Below are 22,028 nucleotides of genomic sequence, written 5' to 3' on the forward strand. Positions count from 1 at the left end.
GAAGATTTTCATGCAAACCAGTCCAGATAAATACGACATTTTAAGCTCAGTTTCACCCACGAACATTATTGTAATGGAGAGTTTAAAATTCATTAGGGACTCAAGGGAAAAGCTGCTGTGGATGATTAAATGGTGCTCCTAGAATTCAAAATGAGGTCTGAAAAGTCAAGAGGTCATATGACAGCCAGTTCCAAAGGCCAGGACTGTATCAGAAATCAAGTAACGTTTAGAGCTGTTTATGTGCATGAAGCAGAGGTTATAAATGCACTTCCAAACCAAAGTTAAAAGTGAACATTTTTGAACTGCTTCCTCAGTGTACTAGTCAGACACCCAGTATCATGTAATGCTAAAGCAAGCCAAGGCTCCTGACCAATTCAGGGGTGAACTATTCCGTTTTTAGGAGACTCTCATGGACAGGATTAACTTTTGGCCCACTATTTATGGTTTTGTGATTGGCGTTTCCTTCACCCAGAGGCACTCAGTGGGACTGAGAATAGATGTTGCACAGTACTGCTGAGCTCATTTTGTGTGCCTTAGGCTGCCAGCAGGCCTAATCTTTCAAAGGGAAAGAAGGCTTGCAGCTGTGGATTGATTTTTGCTGCTGCTGTTTTAACTGTTTTTCCTGTAGTGTACTCACTAGTTTGACAAATAAACGTGGTCTTCTAGGTTTATGCCAATTTGTGTGAAATAGTGTTTGTTGGATGCCTCCTTCTTGGCCCTTTGAAATGCCCGATGGCAGATTATCACTAAAAATATAAAAAATTCAGAGAACTTAATTAAATGCGGTGTGGGTGTGGTGGACTGTTCTGAACTAATTAAATAGGCAAAAGGTGGATGAAAAGCTAAATAATGCTCACATGTGGACCAACCCTAGTCTGGAACGTGACTTATAGAGCTGAAGAAGACATCTACATTTACTACTAGTTTTGAAAAGCCTTAACAATAAGTGTTTACTTTCACCATGAAATAGAATTTGCCTCAGGCTGGTTTTATGCAGGCTGCAGAAAAGTTAAGGGGCAAACTATACCATTTCTGATTCCAAGGGGCGGGAAGCCATTTCCAAACGCCCCCCCCCCCCCGATGTCACCCTTTCAAGGATAGCCTTGAAGACTTGCTCTAAGCCAGGGGTCAGCAACCTTTTTCAGCTGTAGGCCAGTCCATCGTCCCTCAGATCATGTGGTGGGCCAGACTATATGGTTTTTTTTTTTTGGGGGGGGGGAATATGAACAAATTCCTATGCCCCACAAATAACCCAGAGATGCATTTTAAATAAAAGGACACATTTTACTTATGTAAAAACACGCTGATTCCCGGACTGTCCACGGGCCGGATTGAGAAGGCGATTGGGCTGCATCCCGCCCACGGGCCTTCGGTTGCCTACCCCTGATCTAAGCCAACCCTCTCCTTGCTCTGCTGGGAGCGTTCGAAAATATGATTCCCCTGCCTGAAGCCTGATGTGATACGTTCTGCTCCCGCTCCTCACCCCCCACAGACCATACACAGCGGAGAGGCCTGAGGATCCTTGAAGAGCTTGCCTCTTCAGAGTGCTATGAGAGGGGGCAGCCCTTTATGGAGTGGTACAGACTGGAAGAAGTGAGAGCAAGTACTGCAGAGTCTCTGGTACTTCCCCCACCCCCACAAAAAAAAAGCCAGCAGAATTAATCAGCAGAAGTAAGGAGGGTTGGGGAAAGCTGCCTGCATGCACCTTTGATAGTTGTGCTGTAGCACCCTGCTTGTGGTTAACGCTTAGCTGGAATGAAATATTCAACGCAGCAATAGAGAAATTAAAATAATAATTTATTTGTCAGACAAATAAATGATAGGCACAGTGGTATATGGTTACCAAAGCTCTGCCCACTCCAGCCCTGATAGCCAGCACTTATATTTCCTCAGCCCAGCCCCCTTGCTCCTCCTTTGGCTGCCTCTGTCCAATCAGCCTGGTTGAAATTCCTATTGGCTGTTTGCTAGAACCAATCATAAAAGATACACCCATTTCCTATTACCTTTTATGGGAGACAAAGAGCTATATTTCCTTCTATCCATAAATGGCAGACAAGTAGCCATATATCTTACATACATCGACAAGGCACCTTAATTACCAGATCACCTTTTGCCCCTGTTGCCCCTGCATTCCAAAACAAATGGCTAAAACAGATGGCTCATGGTATTAAATTCTATCTAAACAGAGATCTTAGGTTCACATTCTCACACACCATCAATGAAATAAGAATCTAACATAAGAATCTGACATTTCTGACTTTCTAAATCCTTTGCCTAATTACATTAAGCCAACAAATTTCATACATAACATAAATAGCTTTTTAGAAGGAAAGGCCTTTGCAAAGTAAAAGGAACTCAGTAAAAAAACAGCTTTTAAAAAAAGCCTCTTCAAATTACACCCCCCTTTCCCAGCCAGCTGCTTTTCCCATTAGCTCTTCCCCAAAATTTATTGCCCTTTAATTCTCTCAGTATACCTTACCTTAGGAAAATATGGCTAGAGTCTGATGGGAGGCATATGGTATTATTTTCTGTTAAACAATAAATCTTACTATTTACCAACTCTTAATTAGTGTTTTTGCAGCTTGATTGTATTCTGTAATATGTAGGGTCAGTGTAACATTTGCTCCCAGCCTGTAATTCCCTTTTATGACTTTGAGAAACTTGTCTCCTGCTACTGCTATAAATCAGGGGGGCCCTTGTCCAGGAGAGCAGAAAGATAAACAACTGAAAAAAGTACTTAGCCAGCTGGTTTCTTGCCTGGCATGAAACATTTGCAAATATATCTTTAAGCTCATTTTAAAATACAGGCCTTGATCAGATGCCTCAGTGCAGAAGAGGGGAATTGCAGCAGGCTGCACAAGCTGAAGCTCCTTTCTTCATCTCTTCTGGCCGCCCTATGACTTGCTCAGGCCCATAGCTGCTTCTCTTGACCGTCTCCTGGGTCTCCCAAGGCCCTTATCTTTGTCTCTACCCATGTCCAGCCCTCCTGCATCTTGTTGCATTCAGGGCCAATGCATACAGGGCACATACCCGCCTCTCCCTTTCGCCCTCTAGTTTGTTTTTATTTATTTTAATTGTATACTGCCCTGTCACCACATAAAAATACAAAATGAGAACACGAAATACAGAATAAACACATTTTAAAGGCCACAGAATGTTAATCAGCCAAAGGCCCTGGTTATAGAGAAATGTTTTCATCTGGTGCCTAACGTTTGGGTTGCCTCAGGGCTGTAATGAATTCTCTTCATAAATTAGTTGGATTAGCTGCACCTGTGTGGAGCCTGTTTGAATGCTGTGCTCATGGGTCACCAGGTAAAACACCTCACCATCTTTCTTCCCCCCTCTTTTTTTAAAAAGTCAAGGTCTTCTCTATATCTCACTCACTTGCATCCCTTTCCCTTCTTTTTTTATTCATTTTCATCCTTAAACTGTTTAACATGGTTGCATTGAGAAATATCTTTGTTTACATTAGAGTACATGACAGACAACAATTACATAATATTAAAATGAAAAATAAAACAAGAATAAACACTAAGGTAAGTGTTTCTGAATATATTAAAGTTGTGTCAGAGTGTATATCAAAATGATTACAGGTATTAAATGTATTCAATGATGTATAGTAATATGTATTACTTTGATTGGTGACCAAAGTAAAAGATGTTTTGTATCAATAATAATTAGAATTTGGGGGGGGAGGGAATATTTAAATAAAATACATATACATGCCGGACTATGCTGTAAACTATGGGCCCTGTTCTAGCACATGCCTCATTATTTGTGTAATCCATGAAGTCTCACCAGACATAAAAATTGTTGTATTTCTTTTGGCCTCTTGCTACTTTTAATCTTTGTGTCAGTTTTTCAATAATGCAGTTTGCCAAATTGAATTATGCTATTGGTCCATAGTTAATAATTGTTATGATTTCCATGGGCTGGTGATAGTTGTTCTTGCAGCAGTTAATAGATGTGTTATGAGTTCTTTGTTTCTAATTTGTAACATATTGTGACTATACAAGTAAAGTAGGGCCAGTCATGAGGACAGCGCCTTGTAATCAAAACTATTTGTGTAAATGCATTCTTCCAGAACTTTTCTATTTTTGGACACCCTCACCACATGTGCTGATATGTTCCTGTAGTAAGACATCCTCTCTAACACATGGGAAAGCTGTTCAGTTTGATATAGGCTACGCATCTAGGTGTTAAGTAGCAGCCATGCACAATTTGTCAGTCATTTTGTTCCAGCGTCGTATGTCCATATTTATCCATAAAGGTAAAGGTAAAGGTACCCCTGCCCGTACGGGCCAGTCTTGACAGACTCTGGGGTTGTGCGCCCATCTCACTTAAGAGGCCGGGGGCCAGCGCTGTCCGGAGACACTTCCGGGTCATGTGGCCAGCGTGACATCGCTGCTCTGGCGAGCCAGAGCCGCACACGGAAACGCCGTTTACCTTCCCGCTGGTAAGCGGTCCCTATTTATCTACTTGCACCCGGAGGTGCTTTCGAACTGCTAGGTTGGCAGGCGCTGGGACTGAGCAGTGGGAGCGCACCCCGCCGCAGGGATTCGAACCGCCGACCTTTCGATCGGCAAGCCCTAGGCGCTGAGGCTTTTACCCACAGCGCCACCCACGTCCCATATTTATCCATACTTTGCTATAATTTGTCTGATATAATTGGTTTAAGTTGTGAGTGACCTGAATGCCTAAGTATCTGAAGCTTTTTCTAGCTATTGGGATTTGTAATATTTTGGAGAAGTTTTCCTGAAGTTGTGGGGAAGTATGAATAAACATGACTCCCAATTTTTGAAAGTTTACCTTAAGTCCAGAAACATTTTAAAATGTACTCAGTAACCTTCCAGCATTGACAGGGTCTGATGTACATAAAACAACATTGTCATCATAAAATCCCAGAATATATTCCCTTCTGTTGATAATTATACCCTTTCCTGCCAGAATTTGGCATAATCTCATTGCCAGGTGTTCTATGCTTAGAGCAAATAATAACCTTGTTTTGTTCCACAGCTGTTGACATTTTTATGAATCTATATTATTTATCCTAATTGTTGCCGACGTAATATCATAAATATTTCCCAATATTCTGACAAATTTAGGGCCACCACCCCCCCAAATCATATGATTTTTGTTTTAAGTACAACTATCATTGTTTTCTCTATTTCTATGATCTCCATTTCTTTATGCTTTATCTACAATTTTTAAAAAGCATTTCTTGATCCTGTAACTGTGTGTGTTTGTTCCAGAAGGGAAATTTCCTGTTCCAGTTGTGATATTTGTGTCCTACGTGATCTGCTTAAATGTGATTTTTCCGGTATACATGTCCCTCTCATCACTGCCTTCATTGTTTCTCACAATAGACCCAAGCTTATTCCTTCCGTATTATTTTCTTTACTTTCCCCCCCTAATGTTTTAGACAGTCTTTCTCTTAATAATTGGTTTGTTATGAAATTGGGCAGAAATACCATATGGGCGTAGTGCGTCCAACTGGAGTGAATTCAAATTTCATGGAGACTGGGGCATGTTCTGCTATTTTTATCACTTCTATTCATATTCTTTTCACTGCATTTAAAAGTGGGGTTGACTTGTAATAAAGTCTATTCTGCATTGCAAACTGAACATTGGGGACACAGACGTATGAGTCGTGTCTCCCAGATTCATCTCCCCAGATGTCCCGCAGTCCCCACTCTCATGGGAACTTCACCAGTTTCAGTTGGTCTCTGTCTTTCTTAAGTTCTATTGCACTCCAACATTTCCTTTCCCATGTGGAACCAACCAGATCTTTACATGTTAATAATTTTAAGATCACCACCAATTAATAAATCATTTGAGGAGCAGTTTTTCAGTTTGGCTAGTTTTTTGCAGAAAGGATAATTGGCCAGTATTTGGTGCATAAATAGATGCCAGTGTGACATTATGGATTCCATTCATAATACCATCAAGAAAAATAAACTTTCCATTTACATCTCTTAGTACTTTTGGAGATTGAAAATTAAGTTGTGAATGTATTAATAGAGCCACCCCTCAAACTTTATTGGAGCCACTTGCTGTGTACTTTTGGCCCACCAATGACAGTGTAAACAGTGTATTTTTTATCAGCTTTTTCTTGCAAAATGGCTATATGTGGATCTGTTATGAACAAATGAGTTGCCATTCTGGCCTGTTTTATTGGAAATCCCAATCCCATCACATTTAAAGTAATTACATTAATCCCTGTACAGTGGTACCTCAGGTTACATACGCTTCAGGTTACATACGCTTCAGGTTGCAGACTCAGCTAACCCAGAAATATTACCTCGGGTTAAGAACTTTGCTTCAGGATGAGAACAGAAATCGTGCAGTGGCAGCGCAGCAGCAGCGGGAGGCCCCATTAGCTAAAGTGGTGCTTCAGGTTAAGAACAGTTTCAGGTTAAGAACGGACCTCCGGAACGAATTAAGTCTGTAACCAGAGGTACCACTGTATTCATTTTGGCAAAGAATAAATAGTGTCCTTTGCCAGTCTAAGCTTTCCACATTTTTGCTCTGATTCTGGAGTTCAGTTATTTCTATAATAAATCTACTTATATAAACTTTGGGGTGGGGGACCACATTTGAATTACCTATTAACCTGAAACCTTTAAAACATACAGTGTGGTGTGTACCCTCTTTCAACAGTAGAGGGCACTCCAGTTGTTGGCATCCGTTTGTCTCAAGAGACAATGGAGTGTGCCTCTGGAGGTGAAGCCAAACTTCTAGAAAATCATAGCACCTGCTGTGGCTCTAGAGCTTGTAACTGCTGCCTCCTGTGTTGTTGTTTTTGCTGTGTTTTGAAGGGCACACCTGGGCAGTGTGTATGGAGGTCCTGGGCTGCCCAGAAGACAAGACTCCCCTCTCAGCCTCGCTGATGTGTTCCAAAGGAAAGCAGAGCAATACATTTGGCACCATCTTGGCTTCAGGAGTTGCTGGAAGGAGGCATATAAGACTCCATCCAACCAGTTTAGGAACTCCACTCTGGATTGTGTAGGGTCTACTCCTTAGCTTTTTCTCCAGTATCACTAACTATTGGAAATATTGGAAAGAGGGAGAGATACAAGGCTTATAAAGTTGTGTATCACTTCATGTTGAAAATATAATCTCAATTTTCTTTTTATAATTTATCAGTATAATTTAAACAGAATACTGTACTTGACCATGCTCATATTAGTTAGTAAGTGTTAGTTTAAATGGATTTTAGAAGTCTGACAAAATTTGAGGGGAATGAAGTGATACTGTATGTAGAGGATTGCCAGACCTGGAATAGAACAGGACTGCTGTCCCTTTCATAATGGAAATTCCTCATTCTGCCCACTACAGCAATATGATGAGCCAAAACTCTTCATCATACCTTTGAATATTGAAGGACCCTTCCACATATTAATCCAGGCGATAAGAGATATGTCATCTTCCACTCAGCCTCTGTTCTCCATTTAGAAATAGGAATGATAATAATGGTAATGATGATCTATTTTTCAGGGGTGTTTTGAGGCCAAACATAATCAGAATCCAATGTTTTCAAAAACTCAGATTTGAGTCTTGTGCTTGAGCTGTAGCAAAAGGAAATTAGTTGCTTCTGTTTATCCCCTGGTGTGTTTTGTTTTAATAAGGAGCCAATTGGTGACTAATGATTCGGAAGTAATCTGATGTGGTTCTGTGCAGTGCACATTTATGTGAGTTGCTGTGGCAGAGTTTCTGAGTGGAACATTGAGCACCTTCACTTTCACTGTGTATTGTACATAGTCCCAGGTTCATTCTCTGCCATCTCGGGTGACTAGGCTAGCCCAGCTCCTTACCTGATATCTCAGGGAAAGAGATGTCTGTTATGATAAACAGCACCAGGCTAGAAAGACTACTGGCTGGAATCTGCCTAATGAGATATTATATGTACATAGAATGATATGCCCCAAAGTATAACTGAAAGGAAATGTGTTATCTGCATCTTACAAGTAAATATATTAATATATACTGTTAATACTTGAATATGGGGCCAGAAACACACACTCCCTCTACTTTCTAGTCACCATGGTAACTCTTAATGATTTCAGATGGAGCGGTTGTGCTTGTTTATGCACTCTGCCACAAAGCTATAGAAGCGATCAAAACATGGCAGCTAGGGATTGAGGGGCCATGGGAGTAAGTATCTGTCTGGCAGCAGTAGATGAGGAAGAACAGGTCAACAGGAGGGATGGTGTGAAGCCAGGGCAGTTTTGTGTGGATTATCTACTTGGAGGCATGCAACTACGATGGAGGAGAAACTCACAGCTCCTTTAATCCAATCCTGCTCACAGATGCTTTGTCTAGTTCCTCTATAGATAGGTTAGAAAATTGACAGCAGGCTTAGAACATAATCCTTTATTGGTAGCAGCACATACCTGGTTTGGCTCAGCATAAGATCTGCCCATCAGGAAGCCCACCTACCGGTACTTGCCTATGTCACCACCCATCCCATCTACCGAGATAACTGGAGGAGTTGGCAAGCAGGGAGGGTCCACCATGGCACAGGTCAGGCATGTGGGCCCACAAGCAAGCTAGGAGTGGTTGCTGGCTTGGGTTCCCTGGCTGGGACAGAAGCTTTTGGTGTCACCCCAAGATCCTTTATGTGGACCCCCTCATAAGTTATGGACCCTGCCCAATGCCCTCATCTACCAAACTGAAAAATTGTGCAGATTGATGTAGCTGTGAAATACACATAAAAGCCTTGATACGGAAGAAAACAAAAAACATCATGGCCAGCTGACCAATGTAGTCTGTGAATAAAATTCCTTCCCTGTTCCATTAACCAGCAACTGACGTCCACAGCAGGGATGACTGCAATTAAGGGAGGGAAAGAAGATAAGACCCTGATTGTGAGTGCAGAGACTGAATGTGGGGAAGTCTTTTCCACAGGCCCCACCCACAGGAACTATTTTGGGCTACCCATTGTCTTCTAGGCTCCAAACACAGCCTGAGGTATGGTGCAGAAGCTTGCCCAAGTGGTTCCCTCCTGCCTCCGCTTCACTATTACACAAAAGGTTCATCAGTACACAAAAGGTACACAAAAGTGGCCTTTTACATAGCAGGATCTCAGTGAAACAGTAGCTAAATGATTTGGGGATCTTTTGAAGACAGTGTCTCTCAGATGAGTAACCCCACAGATGTAAGTATGGGTACTTTGTTCTTTGTGAGACTTGGAAATCAAATAGACAAGTGTCTACTGTATAAATGGAGACTCTGAATTGTGACATATGCAATAGCTACATCTTTACATTGGATTATCAATGATCCATGACCATTATTGTGTAATAGTACTGAACAGGAAGCAACTAGACTTTCTTTGTAATGTGAAGCCAGTAGCAGATCTATGCCTATTAATATGAGGCACATATTGTATTCCATTTCCATTAATAACTTTCACTATTTCTTACATTGTTCACGGTTCCCACTGACTTTGTGTGTAGTTTTGTGTATCAATATGGGCCCCACAGAAGGCTTAGTGAATAAACAAAGGCACACACTCCTCCATTGACTCCTAAGACAAACAGATGCCAACATGTGAGATATAAGGCTAGGGGGAACTTGGAAATGCCTTGAATGCAAACCAGCTACGTCTGAATCAGTTTCACTTTACTTGAGTTGGATTTCTTGGTTGTTGGACTGTAACAGAAACCTCTGAGCCTTGGATTAGGCAGTAAATGTCAGAGTGCCTATAGACATGCAAGAATTCATTTTTATGGATATGCACCTCTATGGATGCTAAAAGCTGCTGGTAAAAAATTAAATGACTGGAAAATGACATCCTAAATGTCAACATACAAAAAGAATTTAGCATGACACTAATAAATGCCAAAGGAAGAATGAATTCTTCTTTGGAAGATAACGTCATCAAAACAGCGGAAGAAGGGACCTATTCTGACCATAATTCAATAGAAAGTGTATAACGGGAAGTTTTGAAGTATCTTCAGTTGTGCTAAAGGAAGCTTTCTGCTAATTAAGTTTATGGGGTCAGAACATCTTAAAACTGTTGTGGAAAATATATTAAAAATCCCACTTAGCAGTTCTATCGAAAGTGGTCCAGAAATTCAGAAGCCATTATCCAAGGAGCGGCTAAAACAATACATGTTCACCCTTCCGATGGCTCCATCTGACATCAGGTTTTGTAGACATATTTGGATATAAGATGCTATTTTCTATTTCCTGTCTATGGTACTAACACTGGAGAGAACCCCCCCCCCCAAAAAAGGTGCATACGATAAAGTCATTATTGTGGGGTGCACAATTGTCACAAAATCTCCGTAAATAGTCTTTTATAGCACTTTCATCATGTGAGACCAAAGAAATTAGTGTATCAGCTCTTACAGTCTTCTCTTATTCCAGCCTTAATCTTTTGATCCAAATGCTTTACTGGAAAAGTATTTATATGTTTATGCACATCATTGTGCTATATTCGCACTTGCATGCCCTTTAATGGGTCTGCCCACCTCCCCCAGTTTTGCATCCAGTACTGTACTGGCAACAAGCCAACAGGGCAAAATTCTGCATTCCTGGGAGCTGGGAAATGGTAGAAGAACTGATACCATGTAGGAGCATAGGAAGCTGCCTTCTACTGAGTCAGACCATTGGTCCATCTAGTTCAGTATTGTCTATACCAGCTGGCAGTGGCTCTCTAGGCTTTAGGCAAGCAACTCCCCCAACTCTATCTGGAGATGCTATCTGGATTGTACTTGAGATCTTCTGCCTGCAAGGCTGGTGCTCTACCACTGAGCTATGGTAGTTCTCCTAAAAACCACTGGATGCGGGTGGTGCTGTGGTCTTAACCACTGAGCCTCTTGAGCTTGCCGATCAGATGGTTGGCGGCTCAAATCCGCACAATGGGGTGAGAGCTCCCATTGCTCTGTCCCAGCTCCTGCCAACCTAGCAGTTTGAAAGCTTATGAGTATAAGCAACATAATTAGGTACCACTGTGGCGGGAAGGTAAATGGTGTTTCCGTACGCTTGGTGTCCTGTTGCACCAGAAGTGGTTTAGTCATGCTGGCGACATAACACAGAAAGCTGTCTGTGGACAAGCACCAGCTTCCTCGGCATGAAAGCGAGATGAGCGCCGCAACCCCATAGTCACCTTTGACTGGACTTAATCGTCCAGGGGTCCTTTACCTTTACCTAAAAACCACTAGCACATTTTTCTCAGTCAGCAAGGATATTATTCCTCATGGGGGTGATGGACTGTGTGTTAAAAGAAGTACAGTTGTCAGTTGGCAATGGCATGTGTTGGCTTTTGAGACCAGCCAGGATTTCTTTATGCTGTTTAGCCATGCAATGAGTTCTGTATGCTTGCAAAACTTTGGAACTGTGATTTCTGAACAGTGGCTTCCTTAGCCATATGACAATTTTTCAAAGTAGTTGGTGCCATGACACGTAGGCTTTCTGTGCAAAGGAAAGAACACCCCCCACCCCTCGTTCTAAGCTGAACTGGCCCATTGGGTCCTGACACATGAATTTCACATAATGTGGTAGTGCTCAAATTACTGGGGGCCAGAAAAGTCTTGGATCCTTTGCCTTTTGTGATGGTTATCTGTTGTTCTTAGAAAGCTACCAGTGAATGAATTAGGTAAAATTGGGTGGCATTGAAAGGTACAACTTGTGGAGTCAATTAAAAGCCCTTTCCTTTTCTAATCTGTGATGGAAGCATTGCTCTGTGAAAGATCACTGATTGGATATGGAGAACTTCTGTGGTGGCAGTCAATATAGTTACTGAATATTTGTATATTCAGATACGTATCTCAAGAAGTGTGCATGCACACAAAAGCTCATACCAATAACAAACTTAGTTGGTCTCTAAGGTGCTACTGGCAGGATTTTTATTTATTTATTTATTTTACTATGGCAGACCAACATGGCTACCTACCTGTAACTGAATATTTGTATGTTTTGACTGATGTTATTTTTCTGCATATATGTGAGCTTTAGGCTTCTGGGGAATTGTATTTCTTAATTCATATACTCGGTGCTTTTTTCTTTAAAAAAAATGTTTAAGAGTACTCTCATTTTCCTACTCATATTGAAATACTGTCCCTCAATGAGGCCAAATTTAGATTCACAATGTTTAGGGGTATGTGTACCCCTGCGTCCCCCCAGAAAAAAGCAGTGCATGTAGTAAAGCTTAATAAAGCATGACATTAATATTATGTAATACACTTCAGCCTTAAGATGGTGGTATGTCTGAATATGTGTATGTTTAGGCAGGGGGTTGGAAGAGCCGGTAGGTTTGGAAGGTGAACTTGGGAGAAAAAAGTTTGACACTCATATCTAAAAGGGAGATCCTCAAAGGGCAAGGTTGACTTTCCTTCACTGACCTGGAGACTTAACTAAAGCAATAGCTCCACCTGCTGATAGATATAGAGGTAACCACAATGCAGCTTCACATACTGTATGTACGGTACTTCAGTGCTAGGCAATAGCTAGAATGCAATTTGAACAATGTTTGTAGACCAGGCTTCTGAAAGTGATTAGTGCTAGAAGAAACATGCTTAAAACATTGAAATGTAGCAAGCTAATGAATGAGGAGTAGGTTTTACGCCTACTACATACTCATGCATACTTCTTTTTATGCAAAACTTTCCCCCTTTGTATACAGGGCAGCCATGTGGCCCAAATATTAATTTTAAGAATTGTGTTGCTAAAATACACATGGATCTCCTATCACGCCTAGTTTGCCTCTTAGCCTGAAAGCAGCAAGTTGGTGAGAGATACAGGTATTCTTCAAGAATAATTGCATGCCTAAATCAGAGTGTGCCCTACCTAAATGTTGCCCCTGATAGTACATCTGTTTAAGATTTCAGAAGAAATTATATTTTAGTGAGACTGTGATGTGATTGTATAAAGTATCTGATTTAAAAAAAGTCATCATTGGTTCTTGCAGGCATTGTGGAAACAGAAAAAAGAGGAGCTAAAATAAAACTTTATTTGGAGGTTAGAACTGGGTTTGCTTTGTGCAGTGGAGGGGAATGCCAATTCAAGGCAGATGATCTAGGGTGAAATCCTATGGTTCCTTGAAGAGCATTCCAAGGGCCATACAGTAGGATCTACCCTTCATTCTCCAAGGTCATAGAGGGTGCTCTCATGTCAGACCCTCCCTTTCTAATGTCAACAGCTTCTCCAAAGCTTTGGCCCATCAAACAACCAAACTTCAAAGTTGGTAAGGCCCCAAACAGGGCATTCTGGGGAGCAGCTTTGATCTGAATGGTCAAAGGCCCTCCCAGTCACCTGACATGCTTCCATACTGAAGGGGGAATTGGACACACTTATGAGAATGCTTAAATCTTTCTCTCCCATTGTTTCCAGTGAGAGAGAAAACAGGCAAATATATAAAATATGCTAAGGCCTAGAAATGGACAGAGAACCACAGAACATTCCACTGCCAGTTTATACCATGTCAACTTGAGCTTGGCACAGCTTTGGGTGAAGCAGTAGTACTGCCTTTAGATTTCACTTACCTCACCCCACACCCTAGGATTGCAGCCTTAAAGAAATTCAGATTTAAAGAAATTCATTTAAGAGGAATTTAAGACTTTAAACTGAAGAGTCAATCTTCACTCGTAAATTTGGAAAGATAGTGTTTATAAGCCATATCACCCAGCATTGGTATGGTTTTATGTGTTCATGCTGCTTTCGATTAATTGGACATGTAAATAGTTTACTGTTTCTTTTTCTTGCTTTTGAAGCTATTTTGTCATTGTTTCTTTCTGCAGTGTAAAATAAAATAGTAGCTTTACAAAATATAACTGTTCACCTGAAGAACTGAAAGCGAACGAGATCCCATGATTGGCAGGGTCATTATCAGCATATTTAATCTGGTGGTCACAATTCCAACCTTTGAGAAATTTGCATCCTTGGTGGGATTTGAGGCAAGGACCCTTGACCTTGAAAGGATTAACATACCCTTTGATCTACAAGAACATTTGGAATGTGATCCGTAATACTTGAGCCGAGGGCTTATTTTCAGATGGTGCACCTCAGAGGGGCAAGCTCATCTGAACTGTTTCCTGCTTATGGATGCATTTGGCTTGCACTGTGCAGTTTCTGTATTTTAAGCCAGCTCCCTTTTCAGTTCTGCTTTGCATGGAGCACAGTCAGTCACATCGCAGCCCTTCAGAGAATGGGGATGCAGCACTTCAACAACTGAGTTGCAGGTCAAACTTATTTCTACTACTTCTTTGTTAGAATTCAAAGGATTAATGCAAAGTACTCATGTTGGAAATGTGGAAAAGAACTAGGAGAGTTTTATCTTATGTAGTGGAAGTGTAAAGTGGCAAAAAAAAAGTTGAGCAAAAATCAGAGCTTAAATAATTAAAATCTTAGGGTATGAAGTTTCCTGTGTTCAGTTGTGTTCTTGTTAAACCATGTAAATGAGTCCGTAAGACTGCAGCATGGAGAACTAAGATCATATATAGCAACTACTGCTAGAATTATGCTAAGAAGTGAAGGCCACACCATCTGTATCTGATTTGTATGAAAAAGGTTGGGAATATACTGTTATGGTAAAATGAAAATGGCCCATCCAGCATCATGTTCTCATCATAGTCAACCAGATGCCTATGGGAAACCTAACAGCAGGACCCCTGAGCATAGCAGCATGCTCCACATTTGTGATTTCCAGCACCTTTAGGAGGCAGAGACTCCAATTACAAGGAGCTGGACTTGACTAGGTTGTCTTAAAGGTTGGCAATGGCAGATTGGCCATCTTTTCTAGGTTTCCCTTGCAGGGACTGCTGCCCCTGATTTGCACTGCTAGAGAAGGCTGTTCTTTTGTGGGTATCCTAACCTAGGCTAGAAAGAACACTGCAAATCAGATTAAATTGTCTGTGCTAATGTTTGCCCTCTACTACTGGCTCTGATCCAGTGGTTTTAAATTCTTACGGATTAAGGCTATTGGGTATCTTATTTCATAAGATTCCCTCTTCAGAGGATGAAGTTCAGAGTGCTGGGAACACTTCTCCTGCTTCTCCTTAGCAGATTGCAAGTTGCCACACCAACTCTGTGGTTTTTCTAAGTGTGAGGATGGCTGATAATGGGCAGCCAGGAATTAGCTTATTCAGATTTCTTTCTTCTTATTCTAGGTATTTTCATATGTGTCCCAGAAGGCATAGGAAGCATTGGCTCTCCCTCTCTAAGGGTGCACTAACTTCAGAGAGAGAGAGATCTCTGTTTCAGTTCTCTCTTCCTACCACCATGGCCCTTGCCCTCTCAAAATTATTAGCGTGAAAGGGGAAGTTACGGTAACCTTACTCTTTGCTTTCAGCCTGCTCAGATTGAAGAGCTTTCCATCTTGAGCATGGACAATAACATAGCCTAAGAGGTGCCAGTGGTTTGACCGAGGATGCCTCCATGAAGTTTTAAATTTATTTTTATATACTGGATTTCTTTGCTTTCATTTTCACTGCTAATAGTGCATCATCTAGTGCCTGTGTGGAGACTGCAGCTTTTACCTGTATCTTTCTTGCCAATTTGGAAAAGAGGGGTTGAAATGTCTTCTTCATTTGACATCCTACACTGGCTTTTCCAAATTCACTACAAGGGGTCAGACTTCTTAGCCTCACCACTGCTCTTTGCAGCTTTTGCCCACAATTCTGTGAGTTTAAGCAAGACGATGTACATGCAGTTGCATCTATTTATTCTTTGACTACCCCATAGAAATCTGATTTTATTGAACTTTATTTCCATTTGGAGAAATTGCTGGCAGTTAGATAAGCAGATTTAAGGAGTATCTGAAACACTTGGCCATACCAATTGAACCATTGGAAGTTGAACCTGGGGATTATTGTGACATTACCAATGTGGCTTCTTTTATTTCAGTCAAACCCTTAGAATGATGAGTAGAGCCTGATGGAGATTGTACTGAAATTCATCTTGTTGGAGAAAATAGAAGTAGCCTCTGAACACAGACTCGTATTGTAATCAATGAATCTTTCAAGTGTTAAGAAGATTTCTTGATTATTGTTGTTGTTATTTAGTTGTTTAGTCGTGTCCGACTCTTCGTGACCCCATGGACCAGAGCACGCCAGGCACTCCTGTCTTCCACTGCCTCCAGCAGTTTGGTCAAACTCATGCTGGTAGCTTCGAGAACACTGTCCAACCATCTCGTCCTCTGTCACCCCCTTCTCCTTCTGCCCTCAATCTTGACTATTACTGTCATGTGAAGTTTCATCACTACCCAGCTATTTGAAAGCTTTTCATGTAGGCAGCCACAACTGTTTAAATTGTGATTTTATGGATCACAACCTCTTAAGTACAGAATCTAAGTAAGCATATAAAACTGGGAAATCTCTCATTAGCCCACTTTGGAAGGATATTTAGATGTCAAAGATCACAAAGAATCCTGGACAGTAAAAAAGCAACTATTAGAAGCATGATTTCCATCCGCTATATGTTTGCCTCAAAGAGAATTCAGATACCGGGTTTCTGGCTTTCATCACAAGTCAATGACTGTTGCTCCTTGCTGCCCATTGTGGGCAACAAGGAGATTCAGGCAGGGGGAAGCCAGGATTTATGAGGCAAAAATCCTGGCCATGTTCCCCAGTGGGGTCTGGAGAGCTCACTGCATCCCACTGTGCCACTCAAGCCCGTGTCACCAACTTGAAAGGCAGAACTAGTGTGACCTGGGAGTGTGTCCCTGCCATGGATGAGCCTCCATCTCTGACATGATTTGTGCTTGGTTTCTCCATAATTTGGAATATTGGCGTTAATCAAGAGGCTCTTCTGGACCGACATATGCCAGTGAGCTGCAATCAATCAGCTGCCGAAAGGACTGGGCTTGGTTTTTTAAGGGAAAGGAAGGGGGAGGACAAGGTGCTTGGTGCTTTCATATGGTTTTCAAATGGTGTTTATTTTTGTCCTCCGCTGCAAAATGAAACATAGCCGCTGCTATGTTATTCTGTCTTTTACCACAGAAAAGAGGGGGGAGGTTTTGATTTATGCTCAACAAGGAATTTAACAAGGTTTTATTATGCCCTCCCCCCTTGACCAAGGTGGAATGGACTTTATTTAAAATATTTTTGGATTGGACCAGGAGTGTGATGGAGCAATGCAGAGCAAAAAGAATGAATGGCTGCCAAATAGATCTAGGTCAACACACACCACAATTGCCTCATTACGTAAATCATGTTCAGAATACCACAACACACACGTAACTGGCTGTAAAGTAACATAACATTATACATAATGAAAATGTAATCTAATCGTCATATCATAAAATTGCAAAGCACTGTTCCTGATGGCAATAACATATATTACTATTAACCTTCTAAATGTTTTTATTGTCGTAAAGTCCAAGGATAGTAAAGTCCAAAGATTGTCAAGTCCAACAATTACAACGTGCAGTTCTTGTTGGCAATGCTATTTCATACTGATATCTTCCTTCTGCATCATCCTATGTCTTAAAAGTGTAACAAATGAACTTGCCTTCTGCATAGTCCTATGTCTTGAGAGTGTAACAAACAGAACTACTTAGTAGCAATCAGGCAGCTGATGATAGACCAGTTATCAGGATACACCCTTGTTTTGCCCATTGGGCTTCTTCAACGACAAGGTTTCCATGAGATTTTTAAGACATAGGACGATTTCTCCCTAAATGCAGCCTAGCTGAGGCAATCATCTCATGAGGAGGAAAACAAGACCCTATTGGTTATTTTCATGGAGTGCTACATTTCTCAAATCTCTGATGGTAGTGAATCTGCATCTCTTCCCAGGGGAGTAAGGACTGCTTCAAACATGAAGGTGGGAGGATTGTTGGTTTTGGGTCCCAGGTGAGAGTTTGGGCAATCACCAGTCTTTCTTGGGCAAGAGCAGAGGCTAGACTAGTTTAAATAGTTCGTTATAGAAGTTACTGGAGAGACGTATGGCTTCTCTCTCTATCTTTCTCGTGGGTTTTGATAGTGCTTAAACTCCATAGAGGAGTTTGATGGCCTATTACAGTGATGAATCCTTGATTTCTAAGGGGTTTTCCTGGTGTGGGGTCGGGGGAGAACCATACCTCAGGGGAGCAATGCATGCTTTGCATGCAGGAGGTATAGCAGGTAATGACATCCTGGAGAGCCTCTGACTGTCAAGAGTAAACAGTATTTAGTTGGATGAACTAAAGGTCTGATTCGATATAAAGCAGCTGGTATGTCTGGAGGGCCTATCGATACCCTAGACCTAGTTGATCTGTGGAAGGTACAAAAACACGGTCTCCTGCCAAAGCATAACCTAATCCATTGTTTCCTAGGAAGTTGGCTGCAATGAAGCAGCAAGGTCAAAAGCAGCAAGGTTTGAGTGCAGGTTGAGGAAATCTTATACTGTAGAATCATAGAATCTTAGAGTTGGAAGGGACCCCAAGAGTCATCTAGTCCAACCCCTGCAATACTGGAATCTCAGCTAAAGCACCCATGACAGATGGCCAGCCAATCTCTGTTTAAAAACCTCCAAGGAAGGAGAATCCACTGCCTACTGTATCTGTGGCACCAGGAACACCTAAAAAAGGAACTTTGATAGGGTGAATGGGTTTCTTTGTAAAAGTTGAAAGTGCTGCTTTTTTGCATCTCCCCTGGTAATATTCTTTGAGGGTGGTTAAGGATGGAGTGGGTGGCGCTGTGGGTTAAACCACAGAGCCTAGGGCTTGCCGATCAGAAGGTTGGCAGTTCGAATCCCCGTGACAGGGTGAGGTCCCGTTCCTCGGTCCCTGCTTCTGCCAACCTAGCAGTTTGAAAGCACGTCAAAGTGCAAGTAGATAAACAGGTACCGCTCTGGGGGGAAGGTGAACGGCGTTTCCGTGCGCTGCTCTGGTTTGCCAGAAGCAGCTTAGTCATGCTGGCCACATGACCCGGAAGCTGTACGCCGGCTCCCTCGGCCAATAAAGCGAGATGAGCGCCACAACCCCAGAGTCGGCCACAACTGGACCTAATGGTCAGGGGTCCCTTTACCTTTAAGGATGCAGCAGAGATTACCATGATAAATGCTGAAGGCAGTGATAGTGGCTTTTTAGTTGTGCTATTTCATTTGACTGCTCTGCTGCCATTTGAAGCAACTGAGCTACAATTGGCAGCTCATTAGGCAGGCATTTACTTCAATTGCTCTGCATGAGTGATGCTGTTGCCAGCAAGTACAGTCATACCTCAGAAGTCAAACAAAATCCATTCCAGAAGTCCATTCAACTTCCAAAACGCTCGGAAACCAAGGCATGGCTTCCGATTGGTTTCCGATTGTGCAGGCATGCTGGAAACAATAGCAGAAGTCGGACGTTTGGCTTCCAAAAATGTTCAGAAACCGGAACACTCACTTCTGGTTTTTGATCGTTCGGGAGCAGGAACGTTCGACTTTGAGTGGGTGGGAAAAGAAAACACTTTAAGCAGGAAATGAACAGGGCATATCCTGGAAATTCTGCAGTTTGGTTTTCTTTTAAATCTAATATGAAGTTTATGCTATGGATTCATGTGCTATAACAGCTGTAAATAAGCAACGACATATCATTTTGTATTTTTATTTTAAATGTATGGAAGAGGCAGTGACTCTTACAACACTATGTTCCTTTGTTGCATGGCCTCCTTGAAAAAGGTTATTGACATTTAAGTCTCACTTGACTATGAAATCATAGAATCATAGAATCATAGAGTTGGAAGAGACCACAAGGGCCATCGAGTCCAACCCCCTGCCAAGCAGGAAACACCATCAGAGCACTCCTGACATATGGTTGTCAAGCCTCTGCTTAAAGACCTCCAAAGAAGGAGACTCCACCACACTTCTTGGCAGCAAATTCCACTGTTGAACAGCTCTTACTGTCAGGAAGTTCTTCCTAATGTTTAGGTGGAATCTTTTTTCTTGTAGTTTGGAACCATTGCTCCGTGTCCGCTTCTCTGGAGCAGCAGAAAACAACCTTTCTCCCTCCTCTATGTGACATCCTTTTATATATTTGAACATGGCTATCATAACACCCCTTAACCTCCTCTTCTCCAGGCTAAACATGCCCAGCTCCCTTAGCCGTTCTTCATAAGGCATCATTTCCAGACCTTTGACCATTTTGGTTGCCCTCCTCTGGATACGTTCCAGTTTGTCAGTGTCCTTCTTGAACTGTGGTGCCCAGAACTGGACACAGTACTCCAGGTGAGGTCTGACCGGAGCAGAATACAGTGGCATTATTACTTCCCTTGATCTAGATGCAATACTCCTATTGATGCAGCCCAGAATTGCAGCCCAGAAATGTAAAGCATTACTTGCTTTTTTTGCCATTTCAACCCCCCTTTCTATACTGGATGGATTGCTGCAGAGCCTGTCTGTGAAACTAGCTCAAGCAGATCTTTACTGACGCTCTGAGCCCCAATTCAAATGGCATCTGTCTAATGAGCCATCCCATGAAGAAAAGCTGTTGTCTGTAGAAGTCATTGGCTCAGACAGCCTCTATGAGGGCATCCTTGTAGAATGACTCCTCTCTCACCTTGTCCTTTTTGCAGGAAGTGTCATCACTGCTTCTCCCTATTAGCATTCTCCTTAGTGGCCTTGATTTTCCTCATTCCTAGACTACCACTTTGTTTGTAAAGTCAAAGCTGCAGAAAGAAGGGCAGTCGGGTAACAGTGCGACAGGTCTATTCTGGGTGAAAGGAAAGCCCCAAAGCAGTTGGAGGGAGCCATGAAGGAAATACAGGTCTGTTGCTGTGAGAGCTTGAGCAGTGAGGGGAATTTCCATTCTTCCTGGCATCAGTTTCCAGGTGGTTCTGAAGATACCCGGGCTCTCAGCAGCATGAATGTCTGTGATTGCTGACTGGTTAGTTTCCCATGGGGGAGGCCACTGCTATTGGTAAGGATAACTACCAAGTTCCAGTAACATGCACCAGAGTGGATCTCATTTGAACCAGTAACTTCTACAGTCAGAGGAAGGTTTCTATCCATATGGTGGCTCAGTAAAAGACTGTAACAAAGGACATCTTAAGAATATGACCAATCATTCTGGAATATTGATATTGCTCCCAAAAGCTCACCATTGGATAAAAAGTTTATCAAATTTAACAGCAGGCAAAATTTCAAGTCATAATGCTGTGGGGTCTTCTTTTTTGACAGAGCAGTGCTTAGTATGGATACAGAAGATGTCCTTCTGTCCGAGCAATTATAATAAATATACTTTGGGAGAAATAACACACATGTCATGGCAGTGCACATGTTGGACAGCAGATTCCTATTCCCAGCTTAGTACAGATGCTTTGAGAAATTCTGACTTACGGCTGTATTTCCCAGAGCATCTGTACTAACCGAGGAACAGGATTTTCTTCTACAGCATACATCAAAAGTTAAATGAACCTTTAATTTCTTTGTGTAGTTCAGTATAGTATACCAAAGTGATGCTGATACAAAGTGTCATGGATTAAATTGCTGGTACAGGACATTCAAATGTAACTGCATGGTGGGAAATTTTGCTGTTTCCATGGGCAGCTTTCTGTATGTATGCAAAACTCCCATTGAGAACAATAAATAAATAATAAATAAACCTTTATTGTCACTACATCACCTGTGTGCAATGAAATTAAACAAGCCCCCCTCCCCCCCATACACTCAGTCTTGTTCGCACTCTGTGTGCTTGTCAGAAGTGAATTGCACCACTATTATTTTTTTTCATTCAGCAGCCCAACTGCCCACAGATAAAAACTATTCTTTAACCTGTTGGTGCAGCTGACTATACTTCTGTATCTTCTGCCCGAAGGGAGGAGATTAAAGAGGTGGTGGCCGGGGTGTGAATCGTCCCTAAGAATTTTCCTCGCTCTCCTGAGACAGCGGTCTCCTGCGATGTCATCTAGCAAACTCATGGTACAGCCCACGATATCATGTGCTGCATTCACCACCCTCTGTAGGGACTTCCTGTCTGTGGCTGTCAAACCAGTGTACCACACTGCAATACAGTATGAAAGGACACTTTCTACTGTGGACCGGTAGAAGATCATCAGTTTTTGTTTGACATTGTTCTTTTGCAAGACCCTGAGGAAATGGAGTCTCTGCTGGGCCTTCCTAACCAC

At 42.0% G+C, this 22,028-nt stretch overlaps 1 long non-coding RNA gene across 3 annotated transcripts in view; it reads left to right on the plus strand.

The window, feature by feature from the left end:
• Positions 1-1,416: 1,416 nt before the first annotated feature.
• LOC307212368 overlaps positions 1,417-22,028 on the plus strand; it is a 55,596-nt gene continuing 34,984 nt past the window's right edge. The window contains exons 1-2 of one of the 3 annotated variants that reach the window (XR_013836970.1): positions 1,417-1,620; positions 3,475-3,536. This is a non-coding gene — a long non-coding RNA (uncharacterized lncRNA). Of the gene's footprint in view, positions 1,621-3,137; positions 3,313-3,474; positions 3,537-22,028 lie in introns of those variants that run through there. The other 2 variants (XR_013836971.1, XR_013836972.1) reach the window with 2 other exon arrangements.

The sequence above is a fragment of the Podarcis cretensis genome, assembly GCF_951804945.1.
Source record: "Podarcis cretensis genome assembly, chromosome: 3".
Taxonomy (NCBI): Eukaryota; Metazoa; Chordata; class Lepidosauria; order Squamata; family Lacertidae; genus Podarcis; species Podarcis cretensis.